The sequence below is a fragment of the Aotus nancymaae genome, unplaced genomic scaffold, assembly GCF_030222135.1.
Source record: "Aotus nancymaae isolate 86718 unplaced genomic scaffold, 86718_ANA_hifiasm-v0.15.2.pri h1tg000016l, whole genome shotgun sequence".
NCBI classification, from domain to species: domain Eukaryota; kingdom Metazoa; phylum Chordata; class Mammalia; order Primates; family Aotidae; genus Aotus; species Aotus nancymaae.
Genome location: NW_026988428.1, coordinates 43315448 through 43340347, shown reverse-complemented (window position 1 = coordinate 43340347; position 24900 = coordinate 43315448). Strand labels below are relative to the sequence as shown.

Below are 24900 nucleotides of genomic sequence, written 5' to 3'. Positions count from 1 at the left end.
ACATTATCTCCATTATTTACTAACTTTGTGAATTTTAGTGAGTCATTTAATGCCTCAGTGCCTTGATTGTTTTCTGTAAAAACGGAAGTAATAATGGTCCCTATCTCATGCGTATGCATTAAACAAGGTGACACATGTAAAGTGTTTAAGACAGTGCCTGGGGCAGTAGACAATCAATGTAAATCATTATTACAATTGCTTATTTGGAACATATGCTCCATTCTTCTCCTTGCCTAGCAGTTTCTTCCATTTGCACATGCCAACAGAGCCACCAGTTCAGCGTTAACAGTATTTCACAACTGTAGTACCCATAACCTCTGGCATACTCAGCCCATGTCATGTGAGGTACACATGGCTACCTTCACTGGGTCTGTGGGTAGGAACAGATTCTCTTAAAATCTGTCAGCAGGAAGTCACAGACCTGTCTTTCTGGTGTGAATGTTTCTAATTTGTAGATTTATAAACATGTAAATAACACAAAGAATGCAAATTACATGTATCTTCCCTCTCAGGATAATATTAAAATAACATTATGAACAAATGAAGTCAGCTGAGGAAAAATGTTCTGCTTGTAAGATGGTGAGGTCACTGTATGCCTGCAAACCTTTTAATTGAAGCTGGATAGTCACTTTGCATGGATTCAGTTAAGATTAATTCACTGGGTAAAATAATGGGCTAAATAACCTCTAAGATTCTTTGATTGCACAATTCAATTTTACACAGAGATTGTGTAATACAATGCATGATATTAAATTGAAATGAAGTCTTTAATGCAAATCAGGAATGTAAATTTTCATTTGTTTGAATCCTACAAATCCAAAAAGGAATAGGCTAAGTCTTGTAAATCAGATTAGGTAAAGGCTAAATGTTCATTTGAATAGAAATTATTTGGTAAAATGTTCATGTTAAAGTGTGAAGTAACTCTAAAAGGTTTAATGCTCACATTAGATACATTTAACAGTTAGGGCTATTAAAGTGGTAGAGAAATAAAATAGAGCCAGGGAAATTTTCTTTATAATCAGGTACTGCAAATGAGAAAATATGGGAACAGAAAAATCACAAAATTATATCAGCATTAAATGTTACATAGAAAATGCAACAAATTGCCAAGTAAACCATAATTTATATTATCAAAGATATCATTTATTATGCCAAAAATTTACTGAAAATAGATGATTTCAACAAATTTCAGGAAACAAAAATGATTTGCAGGCAAGGAGAAGGAGATGATAGTACTAGTGATCCCATTTTTCTTTGAAAGTTCTTGATTGTAATATCTCTATGTACTTTATCACCAGAAAAACTATTAGAAAGGGAAGATCACACACCTTAAGAGTGTGAATAATGAACAATTAAGACTACAAACAATGATGTATTTTAGACTTGGAAGGGAGCATTCTACTTTTTAAGAATTAGTTTCCCATAATATGTAATTACAGTGGTGAGTGCAAAAATTGTGGAAGGAAAATTCCATCTATTTGAGTAGACTTGGCAAACATTAGTCAAAATTTAGGAAACTTACTCTTGTGCTTCTTGAATATAGGTGACTTTTACTCATCTTTTTTGCCTCATTATTGAATAAAACAGTATTTGTAATTTCATAGGTCTCTCATGCTAGAAAGAATGAGAAATATGGAAACATAGATAGAAAAAGTATTAAATTTATAATAGTAGAGCAATTTATGCTAGCCATGTGGTTTAATAAATATTTGAGTACATGGAATATGGGATAAAGCTTTAGAATGAGGTGAGAAAAATGATTTAGGGATGCTGAGTTATGTAGCAAATAAGCATATAAATGGTACTGATAAGCAATGTAGCAGTATAAGCTACAATTGTATGGCTCTAAAAAGAAACATAATTTGAGTTAAAGATACCAGGAAATGATTACAATATTCATTATTCCTGCAATATAAATGTCTTTGCTCCCTGTGAGAAAAAAAAGATCTTAAGGATACAAAAAATTGAGTCACAGTTAGTTAACAATAGTAAAATATAGCTATATTTCAGTAATTAAAAGCTTTTACCAGGAAAGGAGTTCAAAATTTTAAATTGCCTCTATGATGTGGCAATGCACAGAAATAAGGAAAATCCAGATGTCAGTAAAACAAATGATTTTTCTAATTATTATACTCAAAGGTTTGGGAAGAGAGAGTGATTCTATCAATAACAAAACAACAATAGTAATTTCACATTTACTGCCTAAGGATGTTCAATTTAAATAATTTGAGTCTATTAGGCCAGACCTTAGGTCTCAACAATTAATTCTCACCTCAATACTTTCAATTATTGTTTTGCTATTATTATATCCATATTAAAATTTCAATAAACCATATGATTCTTATGGTTATGATTTTATTATGAAAACAAGCACAGAGCCTACTTCAATATGCATTGTAAATTACCTGAGATCATGTCACATGTTTAGAACTGTGAAAATAAAATCCAAATTTAAGTACTCTTCAAGTATGTACAGGGCATTATAAATAAATTTTTTCAAAATCCTTGTTTGTCTATAAAGACAAAGGTCTGTCCTTAAGGCAATGTTTCCTACATAGCCTTCCATAAAATACTAATGTCCTAAAATCCTCTACAAAAATGGCATCAATAATCAAATAAGCTTGAAAATTTCTAAACCGAGCAATTGTCTAAATATAGACTACAGATTGGAGCCTAGTGCCTCTCCAATATCAAGTAGCATTTTATGAGTATATTAATAATAATGAATGAGAAGGGTGCATATATTTAATAAGAACAAATCATTTTGCCTTTATAATTTTTACAAATGTTCTGCAATGTAGGTGATATATTCACATGACTAAAGACTCGCAGAACAGAGCAGGAATACAGGCAGATTAAATGGTTTTTATTTCCTATTTTGCAGAGAAATGAGGCTAACAATAATACTAAAAATACAGAAGTGATTTTGTCCTTATGCCACAATATTAACTCAAAACATTATTCACTGGAAAAATCTAGATTGATTATGTAATACAGTTAGCCAGCCACCTATCCAAATAATGCATTTATGCTATAACATATAACAATTAAAACCTATAAAACCTCACTTATCTTAAATAAATTCTAGGGCAGAATATGATTTTTTTTTTTTTTTTTTGAGACAGAGTTTCGCTCTTATTACCCAGGCTGGAGTGCAATGGCGCGATCTCGGCTCACCGCAACCTCCGCCTCCTGGGTTCAGGCAATTCTCCTGCCTCAGCCTCCTGAGTAGCTGGGATTACAGGCACGTGCCACCATGCCCAGCTAATTTTTGTATTTTTAGTAGAGACGGGGTTTCACCATGTTGACCAGGATGGTCTCGATCTCTTGACTTCGTGATCCACCCACCTCGGCCTCCCAAAGTGCTGAGATTACAGGCGTGAGCCACCACACCTGGCCAGAATATGATTTTTAACTGAGTAATGATGCTAAAAAAATATGCTATTAAGTGCTGTAGTAAAAATAAGTTCTAGTAACCTTTTAAATAATGAATGGCGGGAAAAAGGTGAAAATAAATTACATGTATCATAGGTCTCCTCATACAATGGGCTCACTTTGGAAATGAAATTCCTTTAATTTCCATGCCCTATGCTTTTTGCCAGAATAAAAGTGACCCAGTTCACTTGCGTCATTCTGTAGAACATTCCTTAATTTTACTCTCACAAACAGCTGACTTGAGACATTTGAATAACTAAGGAATTGAGTCAAGCAAAGTCCTAAGGCAATGGGTCTATTTTCGCACAACTGAAAGCAAATAAGATAACTTAAAAATCAACTGCGTATATTTCTTTTTTTGTTTTTTTAAAAAAATCTAATTTATTTTTTTCATTAAAAAGCTAAAATATTTAAGAAATTTAAAATAAATTTAGGAAAATGTAAGAACTTACAGAGAATAAATGCAAATTTAGGCATGTTTAAGGTCTACCCAGAATATTGCATGACAAATTATTTTTTTATTGTTATTATTGTATAATTCTCTTTGCTTTTGCTGGAAGTAAATGACAAAATGCTTGAGTAAAAAGTAAAAGAAAAAATTTCCACAAAATGATGTTATTTAGGTACTATCAGGGCACTTCCCATCTTCAGTAAATACTTTAATAAGTGCCTTCAATTTTTTTGTTATGCCAAGCAAAACGCTGTAAAATAAAATCCCTACTCTATGTATTTATACCTAAAGGTTACAGGCCCAGGGTGGTATAGCAACAAGTCAGTTACCTCAGGCATCATGCTGTTGGCGTGTCCTTTATGCTTTTCTTTGTCAGGCTGACTTCTCGGAACTGTTAGGTTCCCATGAATATTATCTGTAGTTTCCCCTTCCAGTGAAATTGACGGGCATTACAGGGAACATTCACCAGGTCCTGGCCAGAGTAAATGCCAAGATCCAACAGAGTCAAGTCACGGAGCAGGAACCAGGCCAGAGTGCAAGATAAGATAACAAGCAGGTTCCAACACACTCTTTTGGATTTCCTGGCACTTTGGAGTCCGCAAGGATAAATTTGCATCTCTCATGAGTAAAGTGAAGTCCAGAAAACACTGTCAGCTACACAAGCATCTTTCTGATGTTTAGGACACTATTTCAGCCACAGGCCAACAGCAGATTTCTGAAGCAATGGCAACAACATCCATGATACTCCAAGAGCATGAACAGTCTCCAAAGGGAAGAATGCCTGGTAACTTTGCTGGTATTACCATTGATGCAGCTGTATTGCTAAACAGTGTGTTAGTTTCACAGATGCAGGAAACTCAGCATCTGAGTGATTGCCAGTCTTGACATATAGGCCCCTCCACGTGCCTCTTTTTAATCTCATCAGAAAATTCCTCTTACGAGGCATTGTAAAAAAAAGGAAACGTAAAAGTCAATGTCAATTGAAGTAAGAGCAAGTTTTTACTAGTGATCACTGCCATGTCAGAAACAAAATTGTACTAAAAAATTGGTGAAAGATGTGTTTTTTTTTCCATTTTCAGATTTCTAGGAATTTGAGACACTTCTCATGGATGTAAAAAGGAGAGGCCTGTTGTCTTAGTCTGTTTGTGCTGCTATAAAAACCACAGAATGAGTAATTTATAAAGAATGAAAATTTATTTCTTATATTTATGGAGTCTAGGAAGTCCAAGATCAAGGTGCAGGCAGGTGCAGAATCTGGTGAGAGGCCCTGTTTTTCCTTCCAAGATGGTGCTTTCTTGCTGTGTCCTGCAGAGGGGTAACACTGTGTCTTCAAGTGGCTGAAAGCAGAAGAGCAAGAGGCCCAAACACTGCATGGAGCCTCTTTTGTATAAGGGGCTGACTCCTATTCATAAGGCAAGAACCCTCACAACCTAATCACCTCTTACTGGTCCTGCCTCATATACTATCACAAGGGCCACTAAGCATCAACATGTAGATTTTGAAGACGACACATTCAAATTACAGCAGCTGTACAGGCAAAGAATACATAATTTTTCAAAATAAAGTTTGATTATGTAATGAAATAAAGAATCATGGCACTTCAATCATATTATATTATTCTGATGCCTTTAATAACATAAATAACACATATGAAATACTTCCTTTGAAATCATTAATGATTTGATTACAAGAGATGATCCTTTTCCAGAGCCAAAATAGTCCATGTAAAAATGTTTCTTGACCAGGCACAGTGGCTCATGCCTGTAATCCCAGCTCTTTGGGAGGCTGAGGTGGGCGGATCATCTGAGGACAGGAGTTAGAGACCAGCCTGGTCAACATGGAAAAAACCTGCCAATACTAAAAATACAAAAATTAGCACCCCAGCTACTCAGAAGACTGAGGCACATGAGGGGGACATCGCAGTGAGTAGAGATAACACCACTGCACTCCAGCCTGGGTGATAGAGTCTCTGTCTCAGAAAAAAAAAACAAAACAGTCTTTCACTCCAATAGACTATCTGTGAACACATGCCACATCATGACCTGAATGGACTTGTCATTTATATATCATATTTGTTTCATTCAGTAAGGGTTTTAACAGTGTTATTGTTCATAATGTTAGCATGTTCTTCATCTTGAATCTCTACTTCTGCTTTGATGAAAGGAACCACATTGATACAGAAATACCTCATTTATATAACTTTTTGTTTGAATTATTGGTCATAGACTCTTAGGTTTGGTAAATTGCAACTTAAATATTGTCTACAACACAATGTTCTATGTTCTAGAGAAGACCATAAAATTTCTCAAGTAACAATGACGCATTTCCTGTTTTCCCCATCATCTCTCTCCTATAAATTATCATTCAGTGGGGAGTATGTATCTTCTACCTGATAGTTTTCCCATACTTCCTAGATTGGATATATTTTCAAAGTCAAGAAAGAGATGTTTTAGTTGCCAATACATTGATCAGATTATCTTGTGAACTGTAAAGAGAAGTTTCACTCATACTGTAATACTATCATACACTATAAAATGTTGCTGTACACTGAATACATATGTAGCCAAAACTAATATGTTGCAACCTAACTCCCAACGTGATGGTATTTGGAGATTGACCCTTTGGGAGGTGATATAATTTAGCTGTGTCCCCACCCAAATCTCATCTGGAATTGTAGTTCCATAATCCCCATATGTCATGGAAGGGATCCTGTGGGTAGTAAATGAATCATAGGGGCAGGTACCCTCATGCTGTTCTTATGATAGTGAGTTCTCACAAGATCTGATGGTTTTATAAGGGGCATTTCCCCCTTTTGCTCAGTACTTCTCCTTCCTGTCATCATGTGAAGAAGATGTGTTTGATTCTCCTTCCACCATAATTGTAACTTTCCTGAGGCTTTGTAGCAATGAGGAACCGTTAGTCAATTAAACCTCTATGCAGCCTTGGAACATGGTACCCTGCATCCCAGTTGCTTCAGCTCTAGCCATGGCTAAAAGGGGTCAAGTTACAGCTCAGCCCATTGCTTTAGATGGGGCAAGACACAAGCCTTAGTGTCTTGCATGTGGTGTTGCACCTGTGGCTGCACAAAAGTCAAGAATAATTCAGGTTTGGGAACCTCTGCCTAGATTTCAGAGGCTGCATGGAAATGCCTAGATGTTGAGGTAGAAGTTTGCTGCGGGGACAGTACTCTCATGGAGAAACTCTGCTTAGGACACTGAGGAAGGGAAAAGTGGGGATGAAACCTCCACACAGAGTCCCCAGTGGGGCACTGCCTGGTGGAGCTGTGAGGAGAAGGCCACCATCCTCCAGACCTAGAATTGTAGATGCACTGACAGTTTGCACCACGTACCTGGAAAAACTGCAGACACTTAATGTCAGCCAGTGAAAGCAGCTGGGATGGGAGCTGTACCCTGCAGAGCCACAGGGACAGAGTTGCCCAAGGCTGTGGGTGCCCACCTTTTGCATCAGCATGACCTCAATGCAAGACATGGAGTCAAAGGAGATCATTTTGGAACTTTAAGGTTTAATGACTGCCCTATTGCATTTTGGACATGCATGGGGTCTATAGCCCCTCTGTTTTGGCCAATTTGTCTCATTTGGAATGGGTGTATTTACTCCATTGTTTCTATTAATGGAAAGTAACTAACTTGCTTTTGATTTTACAGGCTCATAGGCAGAAGGGACTTGCCTTGTTGTGGATGAAACTTTGACCTTGAACTTTTGAGTTAATGCTGGAATGACTTAATACTTTGGAGGACTGTTAGAAGGGCATGATTGTGTTTTAAAATGTGAGGACTAAGATGTAGGATAGGCCAGGGGCGGAATGGTATGGTTTATCTGTGTCCCACCCAAGTCTCCTCTTGAATTGTAGTTCCCATAGTCCCCACATGTCGTGTGAGGAACCTAGTGGGAAATAAGTGAATCATGAGGCAGTTACCCTCATGCTGTTCTCGTAATAGTGAATGAGTTCTCACAAGGTCTGATAATTGTACAAGGGGCTTCCCCCTTTACTCAGCACTCATTTCTCTGTCTTGCTGCCATGTGAAGAAGGACATGTTTCCTTTCCCTTCTATCATGACTGTAAGTTTCCTGAGGCCTCTCCAGCCATGCAGAATTTTGAGTCAATTAAACTGCTATCCTTTATAAATTACCCAGGCTCTGATATGTCCTTATAGCAGCAAGAGAACAGACTAATACAGGAGATGATTGGGTCATAAGGGTAGATCCCTCATGAATGGAATTAGTGCCCTTATAAAAGAGACCTAAGGGAGTTCTCTCACCACTTCTGCTATGTAAGAACACAGCTATAACATTGCTATCTGTGAACCAGAAAGCAGGCCCTCACCAGATGCTGAATCTGCCAGCACCTTGATCTTGGACTTGCCAGCCTCCATAACTGTGAAAACAAAAATTTTGTTGTTTAAAAGCCACTCAGTCTATGGTATTTTGTTATACAGCCCAAGCTAAGACAAAACATAAACCAGATATACTGTCATTCAACTCAACTGCCTCACAGTTAGAAACATATATTATCTCAATCATGTATTTCAGAATGGTGTATTAGTATCAAAGAAACACATTCTTAAACACGTATGCTGGAACATCCTTACAGCACTATCTTCATGTTTCCTCTCAGAGGGCTACAGTTAAGAGCTAAACCATCTACAATGAGGGACTTCCTAAATCTTCTAGGATAGGTTTAAGATGAACTCTTATGTTGAATTTCAAATTACAATGGAGCTCTGGTATTATAATGAACAAATTATTAAAGATGTTTTGTGAGTAATCATTCTCATTAAAGTATAATTGGAGCTGAATACACTGGTTTAATAAAGTATAATCAAGCACTCAAAAAAAAACCCAATATTCAAATCCCAATTATTTAAATGTAACCCTAATCAATAACATTATCTGTGTCTACTTGATTTCTTGATACTAGCACCAATCCCAACATACAATATATAAGGTTATTTTTTAAAGAGGAATTGCATATGTGGAAGAGTAGCAAAGTAAAGTTTTATCAACATTTCCCTTGGTCTTTTAAGTTTGTCTTTTGTTTCTTGAAAAAGATTTTTGGATGTGATTCTGACATTTAAAAGTATGATGATTTTTATTTTTATTTACTATATTTTAAAAGAACAGAATCCTAAGTATTTCTCTTATTGCCAAGTAATTTCCCTCTTCTATAAACTATGTGTGCAAAAAGGGAGAATTCCACTCTACCTGGGAAGAAAACATGTAATATAAGGGAAAATATGGATTTTGGAAATAAACCTTTGTTTCCTAACCAGCCAATTTTATCCTTAATTGGAGATAGCAATGCCCAGGTAACAGAGATGTTGACGTTGTCAGAGGATGGCTCAGGATTGCCTGAGGTGATGCAGTAAAAACTCCATAACTGTATGTTTGGCACACAGTTAGCACCAAGTTTGTTACCTGCCTTCTCTTTCTCCTCTCCCATTCCAAAAATCTGAGTGTGTAAACTCTTTTGCAAATCCTTCAGACACCAAGAGAGTAACAAAACAATCATATATTTAAATTTAGGTTTTAAAGATCACAAATGTTTATCTGAATGTAAAACTGAGCAAGCATTAAGTATTACTGCTGCAAGACAAGAGCTAACAGAATAAGAGACCTAATAAAATGTAAAATCATTTAAAATAGCTCATCGATTTTAAAAAGTTGGACAAAAATGCTACAAAATTGGCTCAGAAACCAACACCCTAAATATGACACTCTGACATTCAGAAGAAGCCACAAGTTCTCTCTCACCTTCTCCACCTTCCACCACTCCCAACCCTCCAACCCCCTATCTACTCTCCCATTCCCTCACCCCATCTCTCAATCTTCTGGCTCCCAAAGCACAGAATGAAGTTTTTCTCTAAGTCACTTATCTGCCTATGGTACGGATCTGCCAAAAAAGAAAACAATTACTGCTGGTCCCTTCCTTGAGTTTTCATTAACTGAATTCATATTGCACAGAGGAAGACTGAAGTCTGTGAACAAACCTGGACAGATTTTTGTCAGCAACCATTGTCGGTTCTCTAGGATAAATGGACTTTGTCCCAGGACATTGTATGTTCTTCAAGTCTATTGAATTCCCCTAAAAATCATTTACTGTCTCCTTAAAATCATCCATCCTTTGCCATCTTTCATTCCCCTAGGAAGTAGGTTATATAAGCATCTGTACCCCATTGAGATACTGGGCACTCACTTGGTGATTCTTTCCTGGGCACCATAATAAATTGTATGTCTTTTCTCCAATTAATCTGTCTTTTGTGAATTGAATTTTCAGCAAATCTTCAGCAGGTAAAAGGGAAATTTCCCTTGGCCCCTACATAATATTCACACTTAAATGAAAATTACTGACCAAATATGCATAATAATTTTGATTATAAATACTGAAGCATCCCAATGAACAGTCACAATTAGGTTTCTAGGCATTTTTATTTCTTTCCCACCTTTATTTGGAACATTTGAAAACAAACGTAGATAACGGATTCAGATATCTTAATGAGACAGAGTAACAAATTTGTGTCATTAACAAAAATAAAATGAAAACCAATAAAAATACACATTTCCTCACAGAATTAATTTTTTCTTAAATTAATAGCATATATTGCTTGGAAATTTAATGACAAAAAGGAAGCAATTTTATGTGAGCTTTAGATCTGATATCTATAAATCCTCCTGTACCACGTCATCACTGTGTTTAATTAATGTTCTCCCTATGGCACAAGAGGCCAGGTTGCTCTCACACAGATGCTAATGTGGCCTACAGGGAACACAGACTTACATTTTCTGTGGCTTCCTCTGAATCATTTACCTTTTCCTATCTACCTATTAGTTTGTCATATCCATTAGTGATATTCAAACAGTTCTGCAGTTTTCTGCCCCTTTTTAAGTTCAGAACAAGAAGCTGGTATTAAGTTGCATTGATTTTTTCTTCTTCTTCTGGAAGCCATCGTTGCTTTATGAAAATGCTTTCAAGCACTTTTTGCTACATCAAAGACACTGTGCAACAGGTAATGGGGTAATGAAGACCTATGTGAATATTTGGAACTCATACTATAGGAAAAGGAGGAAATTACAAATAACTGAATGTTAAGAAGCGAGATAAAGAGAAAAAGAGTTGTGGGCCAAAAGTGACAAAGAAACAGAGAGAGGATGCAGAAAGTTCTGGCTCCATAAAAAGTCAGTATATTCAATAAAAATTTGCAGAACCATTTGTACTGAGAGCTAACTCAACATTTTCAAAACGGTACAATACTTTGAGTAGAAAAGAATTAAACCACATGATAAAACAAACTGGTATATTCATTTAATAAACTTCTGAAAGTACATTCCTATCTATGTCCTAGCTCAAAAAGTTTTTCATTTTTAAAGAGTCCATTTCTGGATGCGATAGGATAGAGAGGATCTCCTTCTAGTTTTGTAGTCTTATGCCAACTATTTGATACAACTGTTTCCTAGTGCTCTCTGTTATAAAAATAGGAACAATAACATCTACCTCATTTGGCTACTGAAAGTTTTTAATGAGATAAGGTGTGAAAAACTCTAGGGACAGTGTTGGTACTTAGTTGTATTCTCAGTATCTTGTCTTTATTATAAATAGTGATTAGAAGAAAATATTAGAGTTATGTCTAGCATTCCCACATGTTATGAAAATAGAGACATGGGGGGAAAAAACAGTCTCTGCCATCAACTCAAAATATTCAGTTTTATCAAGTGAATAAATATCCTAATTCAGTGATTTTCCACATGGATTCCATTTTAGAATCACAGATTATTGAGCAAAATATCACTTTTATTTAAGTAGTTTATCAGTTAATTCAAATATTTCATCAGGTTTAAGAATCAGTGTTCCAGATACTTACCAAAAAAAATCATAGACAAATGGCCATAGCATTATATAAATTATATACAGTAATATGATCCTTATTCTTCAGCAGACTTTTAATTTATCTATAGGTGTACTTTTGATTTTGAGTTCTGTGGCATTTACAATGAATAGTTCCTTTCTTCTCTCAACTAAAGACTACCCATCTCTCAGTTCCAAAATAAATTTCACTTGTTGCATTAAAGCCTTCTTTGATTCCTCCACCGGAAACCAAACTATCTTCTTCTGAAATTCTAGAACAAGAGTCAATAAATATATTTTTTTCTCTAAAGTGCCAGATAGTAAAAACGTTAGGTTTTGCAGGCTAAATCACAACTACTCAACTCTGCCCTGCAGCATGAAAGCAGCCACAGAAAACAGGAAAACAAACAGGTGTGAATATATTCCAAAAACACTTTATTTAGAAGATCAGGCAGCAGTCTGGATTTGGCCCAAGGGCTATTCTTTGTCAACATCTGTCCTAGAAAATCATGTTCTCTATCATTTATTTTGACACTAATCCTACTCTGGGTTGTACCTTTAATTAGTGAATATATATATATATATATATATATATATATATATACACACACTATATATATATATACACACATATATATACACACACATATACATATATATATATATTCAAATCAGTGAAAAATTAAGCATTGCTACATTAAGAACTCAACAAAAAATACCTGAACAAATACGTATAAGACATCTTTTCTGACTGTTCTTCTCAAAAGGAGACTGAAATTTTAGAGATATTGTGTAAGTGTATGTGTGGATATATATAGTGAATATTGATATATATAGTGAATATATATTTTCATATGTATTTATATATTGTGAATATATATAGTGAAAATATATATATTGTTAATGTATATACTGAACATATAAATACATATGAATATATATATTCACTATATATATTAATATTCGCTATATATATATTCACACATACACACACACTCACATAAAATCTCTAAAATTTCAGTCTCCTTTTGAGGAGAACAGTCAGAAAAGATGTCTTACACGTATTTGTTCAGGTATTTTTGGTAGAGTTCTTAATGTAGCAATGCTTAATTTTTCACTGGTTTGAATTGATTTAAGATATGGAAGCCAAGATCTAGTTGTCATTAGCATCCTACCTGTACTGAAACATCTGCTGAGGCATTGACTCTTGGGGTGCTATAATAGGCAGCCTCACCTTGCTGAGTCCTTATTCTCCCTATCTGTAAATGAATATAATCTATCTTACATGACAATATGAGGATTTGAAATACTGTATATAAGACAGCAGGCCAGGCATGGTGGCTCACGCCTTCAATCCCAGTATTTTGGGAGGTTGAGGCAGGTGGATCATGAGGTCAGGAGACCAAGACCATCCTGGCGATGGTGAAACCTCGTCTCTACGAAAATACAAAAACATAGCTATGAGGCGCACCTGTAGTCCCCACTACTAAGGAGACTGAGGCAGGGGAATCGCTTGAACCTGGGAGATGGAGGTTGCAGTGAGCTGAGATCGTGCCACTGCACTCCAGCCTGTCGACAGAGCAAGACTCCATCTCAAAACAAAACAAAACAAAAAACAGCAAACACACAGCATACACTTAAATGACATCAATAATTATGTTGGCATATGTTTTGTTTCTTAATTGTAACAAATATCTCTAAGTCATTATAACAGAATGATTATTGTCTTTCTCTGTGGTAGTTTTTAAATGTGCTTATGTGTGCTATCATACCTAAATTGAATTTCCATCTTAAAATTCCCTTAGGATGTATTCCCAATTGATATTACTAATTTTATAGCTAAGTGAAAATTTCAGCACTTAAACATTTTTGCAGCATCAATATCAGTACTTGAGTCCCCTCCTATATATGCCAGAAACTAGAATTTCATCCATCTTGAAAAGATCCACATTATTTTAATAATTGTTTATTTCCTGACATTCCTATTTGGGTCATGCTGGAGTAGCAATATTATAACTCATAAATATTTTTGCACAGAATAGAGTTCCTCAGGGGTAAAGAATTCTGCTTCAACATATGCCAAAAATAATGGTAGAGATAAAAATTACATTATGATTACCATTTATTGGCTACCTACATTATTTCTCCAACAACTACTCATGAAATAAATTTTATTATTTCCAAAATGTGAAAACTGGGGCTCTGAAAGTTACATAATCTTGATTTTGGTCAAACAGCTAGAAGTAGCTTGGTCGAAAATTCATTGAGGTATATCTATCTATCTATCTTCAAAGTCTTCGATCCAACATGTGACTGAGATGGAGAAAAAAAGAGAAGAGAGAAAAGAGATAACTACAGAATAAGACTGACTATATAGAGAAGATGACGTGAGAGGTCTACAGAAAAAATTAGTTCAAGGACATAAATTGCTTAACCTTGCTTTGAGAATATGTTTGATATCCATGTAACTCAAGACTAAAAAGGACTTACCTATTCTATTTACAGCCATCTCTCTAACATCTAAAACAGTGTCTGAAACACAGCAGGGGAATAAATAGTTGTTAAAGGATTGCATTCTATGGCTTAAAATATGTCAGAGGCTTTTTTCAAAACCCCACTTCACTGTAAATTTGATATATACATATCTATAAGAATTCTCTAGACCCTGCTCTATTCATACACTCACTGATACCCACAGCCCAGGGTTTCCATGGGAAGCTTGTCACCTCCCACACGTTCTACCCCTACCACCTTGCAAACTGAGTTATAGGAATGACATCCTGGACTTACTGTTCCTTCAGTCCCTACTGACTCTCCAGCCTCCTTGAATCCACAAGAGGTCATTATTTTCTCTAAGCTTCCTAGCTTGGTTCCAGGTACCTCCTTCAAATAGGAAGGAAGACTTATCATTCCTGTTGACTTTGTGTTTTAACAGAACCAAACTCATTATACCCGACTAATCTCTGTTTTAAAAAATATTTATCAGACTTTTCTGTTGAGGATGTCTTAAAATCCACTGCAGCATGAAATACTTGAAATTACTAATATTGAAAAGGTATGTTCTGTTCAACAGATTAAATTCCAGACCATTCCACTAACAAGATGTGTAACCTTGGGCAAGATACTTCACTTCTATGCTTTACTCTTCCCATCTTAAAATGAGGACAGCAACAATGCTTCCTCATAAGGTTTCAAGGATTAAATTAGTTAAAACATGTAAGGTATTAAAATGATACCCGACATATAGAAATATTCAATAAATGTAAGCTATTCTTACATAAAGCTTATCTTTATAACTTTAATTAATAGCCACTTATTTGGTCCAATGTCTTTAAATTCACTTATTATACACACATACACACAAGACATGTTTGTTGTTTTACTACTTATGGCATTAATCTATAAAAGAATAATTTTACTGAGTGGCTAATTTCTAATTATAGTCAAAATTTAAAGTGAGCTTTCCTACCATCCTCCAGTGGTTTATTCACTTATTTATTCACTAAACTGATGGCACAGAAAGAAAACTTCACCCTCAAGATAACTATGAGATTCTCCCAGAGGTAGATCTCTAAATATATCCCTTGATTTCCCACTTTGACTTCACCTGAAGAGATATTGACAAGTTACATCATGAACAACAGTTCCAATATTTACGTTCAAAACCATTGTTGTCCTTGAAGTATTCTATACCTTTGTGGACTTTCCTAAACTTGAATTACTCCAAGATACAGTAGCCTTAAATAAAGAACTTAACCAGGTCACATACAAAAAACAGGAAGAAAAACTGAATATGTTAAATTGAAAGAGAAGACATTAGACATGTGAGCTGTCACCACATAGGTACAGCATGTCATTCAAATGGGTCATGTGGCCCCAGGAAAACTGAAAAAAGACTCAAAGTAGAAGAAAGATTGAGTCACAACTAGAACTGTCTGCCTCAGTGTGTATACTTAAATCTTAAATAATAGATGGTGGTTTATTGAACATGCTGAAGATGATGTAAACAAAACATAAAAGTGGAAACAGATGTACTCCAAGTTCCTTGCAACTCTATAACAACCAAAATGCTAGACTATGTAAATATAAATACATTATTATTCCTGACATCTATAAATTTATAGCATATTCAGAAACTGAATAATTATACAAGAGCAACTATAATAAAATCTTAAAAACAAATAAGACATTATAAATACAATGTTCCTGAAATTTTAGAAAAATTCTACCTATCCAGAGGTGCCAGAGGAAAATTTGAATGTGGTGTTTAAGTTCAGCTTAGAAGGTGACGTTAGAGCTAGAAATGGAAATAATAGGAAGTTAGATTCATTTCAAGATAAAAGAACAGCATGACCAAAGATTTGGCAGTAGGAAGTAGAATTAGAATGAATGAGGCATGGGGACAGTTCAATTTGACTTGAGTATGATGGTAGTGGGAGATGAACATGGAACAGTTGTTTGGAATTACATCATGCAGGGACTGAAATGTCAGTCCTTGGACCTAGGTGATGGGAGTGTTAGTTAACGGAGGTGTGCTTCAGTGAGAGTATCTGATGCCATATATAGAATTAACTTGTAGGGTGAGAGACCAGAGGTGGGAATACCCATTAAGAGACTATTACGTGACTATAAGTAGTATGTCAAAAGCACCTGAAATCTCTGGCAACAACAGAAAAGAAGGAAATATTTTTTTTTTAAGTATTTTAGTGTATACAAGTCCAGAGAAAGGGTGGTCTCAAAAACTTCTAGGCTAGAATACTGCTGACAGCAATATGAAGAACAGAGGTGACAGAAAGAAACAAAGATACCACAGGGTACTGGAAATATCAAAAGTACAACAAAGAGAAGATGTCCTGAAAATATCTAGAGATGTCTGGAAATGCCTACAAGTTGAGGGAAGGTCAGGACTGCAGGAAATGGCTTGGGGGTTATTTCTACAAAGGTGAAAGTGGAGGTCAAGAGCAGATGTGCTTTGTCAATCAACAGAATGCAGACTAAAGAAAAGCCGGCCAGGCTGGATGGTTCATGCCTGCAATCTCAGCACTTTGGGAGGCTGAGGCGGGTGGATCACTTGATGTCAGGAGTTTGAGACCAGCCTGGCCAATATGGTGAAACTCCATCTCTACTAAAAATACAAAATTTAGCCAATGTTGTGGCAGGCACTGGTAGTTCCAGTTACTAGAGAGGCTGGGGCAGGAGAATCCCTTGAACCCAGGAGGTGAAGGTTGCAATGAGACGAGATCATGTCATTGTACTTAGGCCTGGGTATTGCAGTGAGACTCCATCTCAAAACAAAAACAAAAAAAACACCCAAAACAGAAACTGAAGAACACATAACATACTTATATTGAATAGGAGGTGAAAGGAGAGCTGGAGGAGCAGTAAATGAGCAGTGAGAGAAGTAAGAAAATAAAGAGCACATGAAAGCCAAAATAGGAGTTCAAGAAACATTAGGCATGAACACTGCCAAAGGTTACTGACAGTGAAAAGCAAATGATTTGGAGTGTAGGAGGTCAGTAATGCTCTGACTATTAAAGTTAACACTTGTTATGCCTTACTAATAAATAACTCATTGTTTCAAATCAAACATTTTAATACAAGAGTATTATTTTTATCCTTTAAGGAAGGGCAAAATAATTTTTTACTTGAAAGTACTCTGGTCTCAAATAATTTTGTAAAACAATCTCAATTTAATCTTATTGGCCAATAGTTTTCAACCATATCTAGTACCATTGCACCAAAGGTATATTAAAATGTAGAGAGGCATTTTAGATTGTTACAATGACTAAGGGAATGCCATTGACTTATAAAAAACAGAGATCGTCGTTATGGACTTAATGCATGCCCCCTAAATTCATGTTGAAATCCTAATCCCCAAAGGAGTGGTACTAAGAGGTGGGGACTTTGGGAAGTAAGTATGTCATGAAGATGGAACTTTCATGAATGGGATTAGTACCCTTATAAAAGAGAGCTCTCACTCTCATCCTACCATGTGAAGATACAAGAAGTCAGCAGTCTACAACCCAGAAGAGGCCTTCACCAACACCTGGAGCAACCAACACCCTGATCTCAGATTTCAGCTTCTAGAACTGTGAGAAATAAGTTTCTGTTGTTAATAAGCTACCTAGTCTATGAGAGTTTGTTATTGCAGCCCAAATTTACTAAGAAAGGTCACAGACACCCAATGTTCTGCAATGAAAGAGACAGTCCTACACAATGAAAAAGTACCCCACCCAAAATGCCAATAATCCCACCTGTTGAAAAACACTGTCACTTACTGCTGTTTATCCCTGAATTTGCCTTTCACATGTTGGAGAAGAAATGATAGAACTTCAAATCCTAGAATTCTTTAAAATCATTTTTAAAATAAGGTAAATATTAACATCCCTTAGAAACTTACCAAATGCATGCTTTTTAGTTTTATTGTTTATTCTTATCTAATCTAGTTACAAAAGATAGAGATCTTGAAGTTAATTACTTAGTAGGGTGGCTGCTTTTTATAAAGTACCATTCTTTTACATATTAACTTCAATAAAAATCTGATTAGAGGTTTCTACTAATTAATAGTGATACATATTGTGTTATGGGGTGGAGAAACAGCAAATGCTTGTAACAAAATGTTTTCTACAAAATACCTACATTGTATACAGATCTTTATTTATCTAAAAAAAAAATTCCATTTGTGTTCACCTCTTATACAAAATATTTTCAATTGAAAGTTGCTATTTTAATGCCAAGTATTACATAAAAAGAATCATCAGGTTCTATAATTGAACCACATGGACATTTTTGTGGAACTATCCTAACTGCACAAAACCTTTAACAAAAGTACCTTTAGGCCAGTATCTTCCAGCTATCATTCAATTGTCCCGTAGGATTTCCATAAAGTCCTTTGAGACTCAATGAATATAAATGAAAACATTTGCAGGAGTTTTAGTATTAGGTCAAGAACATTATTTCCAAAAATATTTACATCATTTATCAACACTGATATTTGTGAATATGTTGAAATTGTCTCTGGTGCACCCAAGTACCAGTTAGTCCAGCTGGAGCTGGACTAGTTTTATTACAGTCAACTTCAATTTATTTAATTTATTCCCATGGTTTTAATGATTACAGTTGATATATAAATGCACAGACCTTCCACTTACTTGCTAAATTACCAAATATGTGTGGTAAGTGTTATTTATTCTTCTTTACAATAATGCATTTTAGCCTATTCTTTCACATTATGATTTTAAACGGCTGAATCTCTCACACAGGTAGACTCAGCCCCTGGATTCACCTTTTAAAGGAGCGATTAAGGAAATGAAGCTTTCTCACAAGTTAAAAAAATGTTTCATTATTCACTGAGAACCAGTTTGCAATTGTTTCCCGATATATTTCTTTATCACTTTGATCCAAACAGTTTTGAGAAAGCCTGTGACAAACCAGGATGACCTTTCAAAAGGAGTCCACTTAATGGTTTATTATGCAATTCAACTTTGTTGTGCCATCTAATAGCAAGTTCAGCATTTCCAAGTGTTCCCAAAAATCTGTTAAAAATAAGCCAGTGATGCTTATGACAAACTAAAAAAAGTAAAGCCAATTATTTAATACCTAACACTAGTTATTGAGCTATTTCTATGCATGTGCTCAGCACAGTGCTATTTCACAGATTATTTCATTTGTTTACAACCAATATATAAAATTCATTATTATTCTATTTTCACACATGAAGAAACCAAGACTTAAAGAGGGTTAGCAACTTATCCTTGTTGATAAATAGCAAAGCTAAGATCAAAACCCAGACACGCTGGACTTCAGAGCACCTCCTCTGCCCTGCCCTGTCCCAAGTACCAGCTCCACAGGGATTCCCAGCTGAACCAGATATACCATCTGCTCTCAAGACCATGTAGCCCAGGAAGAGAGATAGGATGCCTTCCCAAATAACTAATTCAAAGCAAAACATAAGATTCAGCCTAAAAGAAGACCAGATCAAGTTACAAAGTAGTTCAGATGAACAGAGATTACTTCAAGATATGGAAACCCACTTTGGGAGGCTGAGGCGGGTGGATAACGAGGTCAAGAGATAGAGACCATCCTGGTCAACATGGTGAAACCCTGTCTCTACTAAAAATACAAAAAATTTGCTGGGCATGGTGGCACACGCCTGTAATCCCAGCTACTCAGGAGGCTGAGGCAGGAGAATTGCCTGAACCCAGGAGGCGGAGGTTGCCATGAGCCGAGATCACACCATTGCACTCCAGCCTGGGTAACAAGAGCAAAACTCCGTCTCAAAAAAAAAAAGATATGGAAACCATGAGGGTACTTTTTATTAGGGATGGGTTGCAGGGAGGAGAAGAACAAAGGGCAATAAAGGAATGTAATTACTATTTGCTGCATGCCATTTTATTTATGAGGCACAGTATAAAACAGCTTACATTTGTTATCTTCTTTGGCGTTCAGAACCACCATACAAGTACTACCACAACATTGCATAAGACAAAGTCAACCAGTGGCTTAACTAAAATTTAAACCCAGTGCCCCTGGATTACAGTCTGCCCTTTTCTTTTTTTTTTTTTTTTTTTGGTCCACCTTGAATAGGTCACTTTTTGATGTTTTAACTTCGTAGGCACCTTTTGCTAATTTGTCAGGCCAAAGAAATATTTTCCTATTTTGCACAAATGAGCATCATAACCTAGAAGATTAGATGCAAGACAAGGCAAAGGAATCCTCAAAAGAGCCTCAACTATTCTGTTTTCAGGGCAGAGTTCAGGCTGGATTTCCTGCCACATTCAGAGTTGAAGGCAGGAGAGAGTTGGCTTGGTAATTTTTATTTCCTCCTCTTCCTCCTTCTCTCTAGTTCTGCCTCCTTCCCTCTTTCCTTCTTTCCATAATTAGTTGGTCAGAACTACAACATGCCAGATACTGTACTGGGCTATGGAGAACAAAACAGGCAAGGTCTATTTATTTATTTATTTATTTATTTATTTATTTGTTTATTTATTTATTTATATTTTTTGAGATGGAGCCTCACTCTGTCACCAGGCTAGAGTGCAGTGGCGTGATCTCAGCTCACCGCAACCTCCACCTCCAAGATTCAAGTGATTCTCCTCACTCAGCCTCTCGAGTAGCTGGGAATACAGGTGCATGCCACCATACCCAGCTAATTTTTGTATTTTTAGTAGAGTCGGGGTTTCACCATGTTGGCCAGGATGGTCTCTATCTCTTGACCTTGTGATCCGCCCACCTCAGCCTCCCAAAGTGTTGGAATTACGGGCATGAGCCACTGCTCCCGGCCCTCGCATGATCTTTGCACTTATTTGGCTTCATGCAAGGCAGAAGCTATATTACATAGTGGTTAAAGCCAGACAGATCACCTGTGTGCTTGCCCCAGATCAGCCACTTACCAGCTGTGCCAGCTGAATAAGTTATGAAACTTTCTGGGCCTAAATTCTTTTTTCTGTAAATATGGATACGGACAGATCCACCTCATAGGGTTGCCACGTGCTATTAGAAAGTAGTAGCACAGTGCGTGGACTATGGTGGGCATTACAGAGTTGTCATTATGGTTATTATATACTACAGTTACTTTATACTCTTAAGAGTGAGTGGATGGGTTTGCCCAAAGTGTAGTAGAAAGTGAAACTCAAACTCTTCTCTCAAATAATGGAAATCAATTTATTGACAAAGATGATCTTCAGAGAAGGATCATCCTCCTCTTACAACATGAAGAAAAATCCTTCATTATCTGATTTTATTCATTAAGACTCACTCTTAATGCACAAAAAAACCGGCTGAATACAGGTTCCTGAGAAAAGACACTCTTTTCAAATTTGCCTTTTAGCAGATCTTACCAACATTTCTTACAACTGCGAAATTCCTTTCATGTTATTTGAGATATATGTTTCTTCCATCAAGAAGAGGAAAAAAATGGACTAAAAGGCAAATGGGATATAAGAAAGATTATCCTGGATAACTGATTATATAATAATTTCTTGAGAACAGAATTCCAGCCTCATTCATCTTGGTAACCCTGGTAGGGTGTCTAGAATGATTATAAGGGCTCAAAAATAGCCAGTCTGTATTCTAGGTATTTACTACACACTTTATTCTCTCCAATAGCACTTCTGGTGGGTACCACCAATCTCATTCTATAGATAAGAAAAAAGTAAAGCCCAGATTGTTAAACAATTACTTAATCTTACAAAAGTGCAGAACTAATCTGTTCTAAAGTTAATTCCCTTTTTTCATGTGAATGCCTCAAAAATGTTTGGTGAGTGAATACAGAATTAAAAGCAAATTCTGGAGATGCCTTTTATTTCAGATCCATGATCCAGGAATATGACTCTAACCAAAGGAGATTTCTTTAGGTAATGTTGCCCTTCTTCCCTTTAAAAGAGCTCAAAGCCAAAACTATAATCCAGACATCATTAAAGAGCAAATGAATGTCTAGAAATAAACTGAGCATTTATAGAAGGATACACTAATTTGAACATTGGAAAACAGGTGTTAAAATTTCAGATCACTTATTATTAAAACACTCCTTGGAGGGAAAAGGTAGTATATAACTGCATACTGTTGATGTGAATATTTGCAAAAAGTAGTTTCTGACTTTGTGAGTTGTTACACAATATACTGAGTTGCTTAAGGTTATAATCTTTCCTTTCCACTGAGATCATTCACTTGGATTGCTTTAAATGTAATGTGCTCGGTCAGAAGTAGAAACTGGAGTTAGGATTGCTTCACCAGGGCTAAATATTAGTCACTTTGCTCAAACCTCATTTGCCCTCTGCAGCCCCCACCCAACTCTCATTTTTCAGCCACACTCCACCAGATGCATACTTAGTGCTTGTGGTTCCAATGACACAACACATTCAAGCTAACCTGTCTGTGGAAAGTTTGTAACCCTCTGAGTTCAGAAGGGGGTTAGCCATGAAGCATAGGGTGCCAGGAAACAGCATTTGTAGTCAGTCACTCTTTCCTCTTGTCCAGCCTTTTTCACATCACCTTCATCATTGCCTGCTATTTTATTCCTCTGCTGCGTCTCCTTTGGGACTCGAGAGGGAAGAAGGACATGAAGTAATAGCTTGCCTAATGCCACTAACCAGCCCTCACTCAACGTAGCCTAGTGCTACTTACTTCTGCAGGAAAGGGAACCAAAAAAACAATTGTCGAGAAACCACTCCTCGTTTCCTCTTCTGTGTCTCGTGTGTGTGTGTGTGTGTGTGTGTGTGTGTGTGTGTGTAAAATTTTAATTTCCCTGGAATCGGAACTACAAAATTGAGGAATCCCTCCTCAACCCTACCGGGAAAGTGGCATTGGGCATGACCGCCCTTTCCAAGGCAGGCTGCAATCCTTTTCACGGAAGTAGAGGAGAAAAGGGGGTGGAGAAGGGCGCTGCGATGCAGCATCCGTTGAGAAAACAGGCAGTTCGCACGTGAGCGGGCTCGCAGCCTGCGGCGCCACCTGACCGCCTGGCGCCCCCAGCGTGGCGCAGTGGCCCAGGAAACACAGCAGGCGCAGGCCCTCCTGGCCCCCTGCCAAGTCAGCGCTCCTCTTCTGCCTGGGCTCAGGCTTCGCCCGCATACACTTTCCCATCTGCCTCCACCCCTGCCATCCTTCCTCGGGACCGAAAATGAAGGAAGACGAACGCCCCCACACCTCCCTTTCCCCCGGGTATTTCATCTTCCCCTCCCAGCCTCTTCGTGTCCTGATCATCTGCTCAAAGAGAAGACGTTCTCCACACACACTCTCACCACCCCCGTCTCCACTTTCTGCGGCATTGAAGCCAAGCCACCTCAGGGGGCTCGGGGGCCGGATGCTGGCGGGGCGCGCCCTAGGGACTCGCCGCACTGGAAGCAGCCCTCGTAATCCCGTGAGCCGAAGGGACTGGCGAGCACCACGCCACGCCGAGTCTCGGTGTGAAAGCCGAGAGCGTGGGCATCTCCTGGCCGAAAGCTCGCGGGGCGCTTCTGGCCCGGGACCCCGCGCGCCCCCGGCAGCTCCCGGGCAGCTGTCCTCGCGCACTGGCTGACGCCAGCTCTCCTCCCGCGGCCACTTCGGGGTTTTTTGTCTATATAAGGGCTCGCTGGCCAACTCTGCGTTAGCACATTTGTCACAGGCTGGCCATTATTTGCACACACACGCGTGCGGCTCCGCGGGAAACGGGTCGCAGACGCACGCTCGCCCTCCTCTTCGCCGGCGCCTCCGCCTGCTCCTCCTCCTCCTCCTCCTCCCTTCCTCCCTCCCCGGCTGTACTTACTTTATCTGGTCTCTGGAGCAGGGTGGGCGCTGCAGCCCTCCGTTCCCCGCGAGCCGCAGCCGGTTCGCCTCGCTGTCAGCGGGTGAATGGAATTATTTATTTATTTATGGCCCCTGACGTGTCCTCGCCCGCCACAACAAGCGGAGGAGGCGGCGGCGGGAAAGGGAGGCCCGGCTGCTGAACGCCCTCGTGGCTGCGGAGGAGCGCGCGCCAGGGGTGGGGGCCAGGGTGGGGGCCAGGCAGGCTGCGGTGGAGGCCAGCCCAGGGGGTGGTGAGGGGGGAGTCGCCTCCTGGTGCCTGGAGACCGACTGAGCATGCTCCAAGCGGCTGTCAAAGCTATAGGTACTTTCTCTATGGCTCGGGACACTCCACTTCGGATTTTAGTTTTGACCAAGGGAGAAAGCCAAAAAGGCAGGTAGATCTGTCATTCCAGATGGGTCTTGACTTGCCATATCCGAAGTACTCTGTAGCCTGACCTAGAAGCCAGGTGTGCGGTAGCTCTGTCTAGATATCCCAGGGAGTTGTGCACCCCATGCATGAGAGAGGAAAGCATCCAAAAAGAGAAGAGTCTGGCCGAATGCAGGGAAAACAGGAGATCCTGATTGTGAGCTTGCAGGAAAAGTGTCGAGCCATTTTTCAACTCAGGCCTTTTTGAAAGAAAGAGGTGGGGCACTGTTGGAGATTAGACTCACCAACCAAATAACTCGACGGAAAAAAATAAAACTGACACCATAAGAGGAAGGGCATAGAAAACAGCACCAAAAGACTTAAAATAATTTTCAAATTATTTATAAGTAATTTGTTTCATTTTTAGTTTCCCAAATTACTTAATTCTTCAAAATAGCATTTAGTTATTTTACAGTGAATAGTGCTAGAGATAATGGTAATTCTGCAATCATTGGTTTG

At 37.9% G+C, this 24900-nt stretch overlaps 1 protein-coding gene across 2 annotated transcripts in view; it reads right to left on the bottom strand.

Moving 5' to 3' along the window:
• Positions 1 to 24101, bottom strand: part of SLC16A7 (solute carrier family 16 member 7) — a 177234-nt gene extending 153133 nt beyond the window's left edge. For both annotated transcript variants that reach the window (XM_064377285.1, XM_064377286.1), the window contains exon 1: positions 23995 to 24101. The gene's annotated coding sequence lies outside the window, so the exon portion shown is untranslated. The remainder of the gene's footprint in view (positions 1 to 23994) is intronic.
• Between the last annotated feature and the right edge of the window lie 799 nt (positions 24102 to 24900).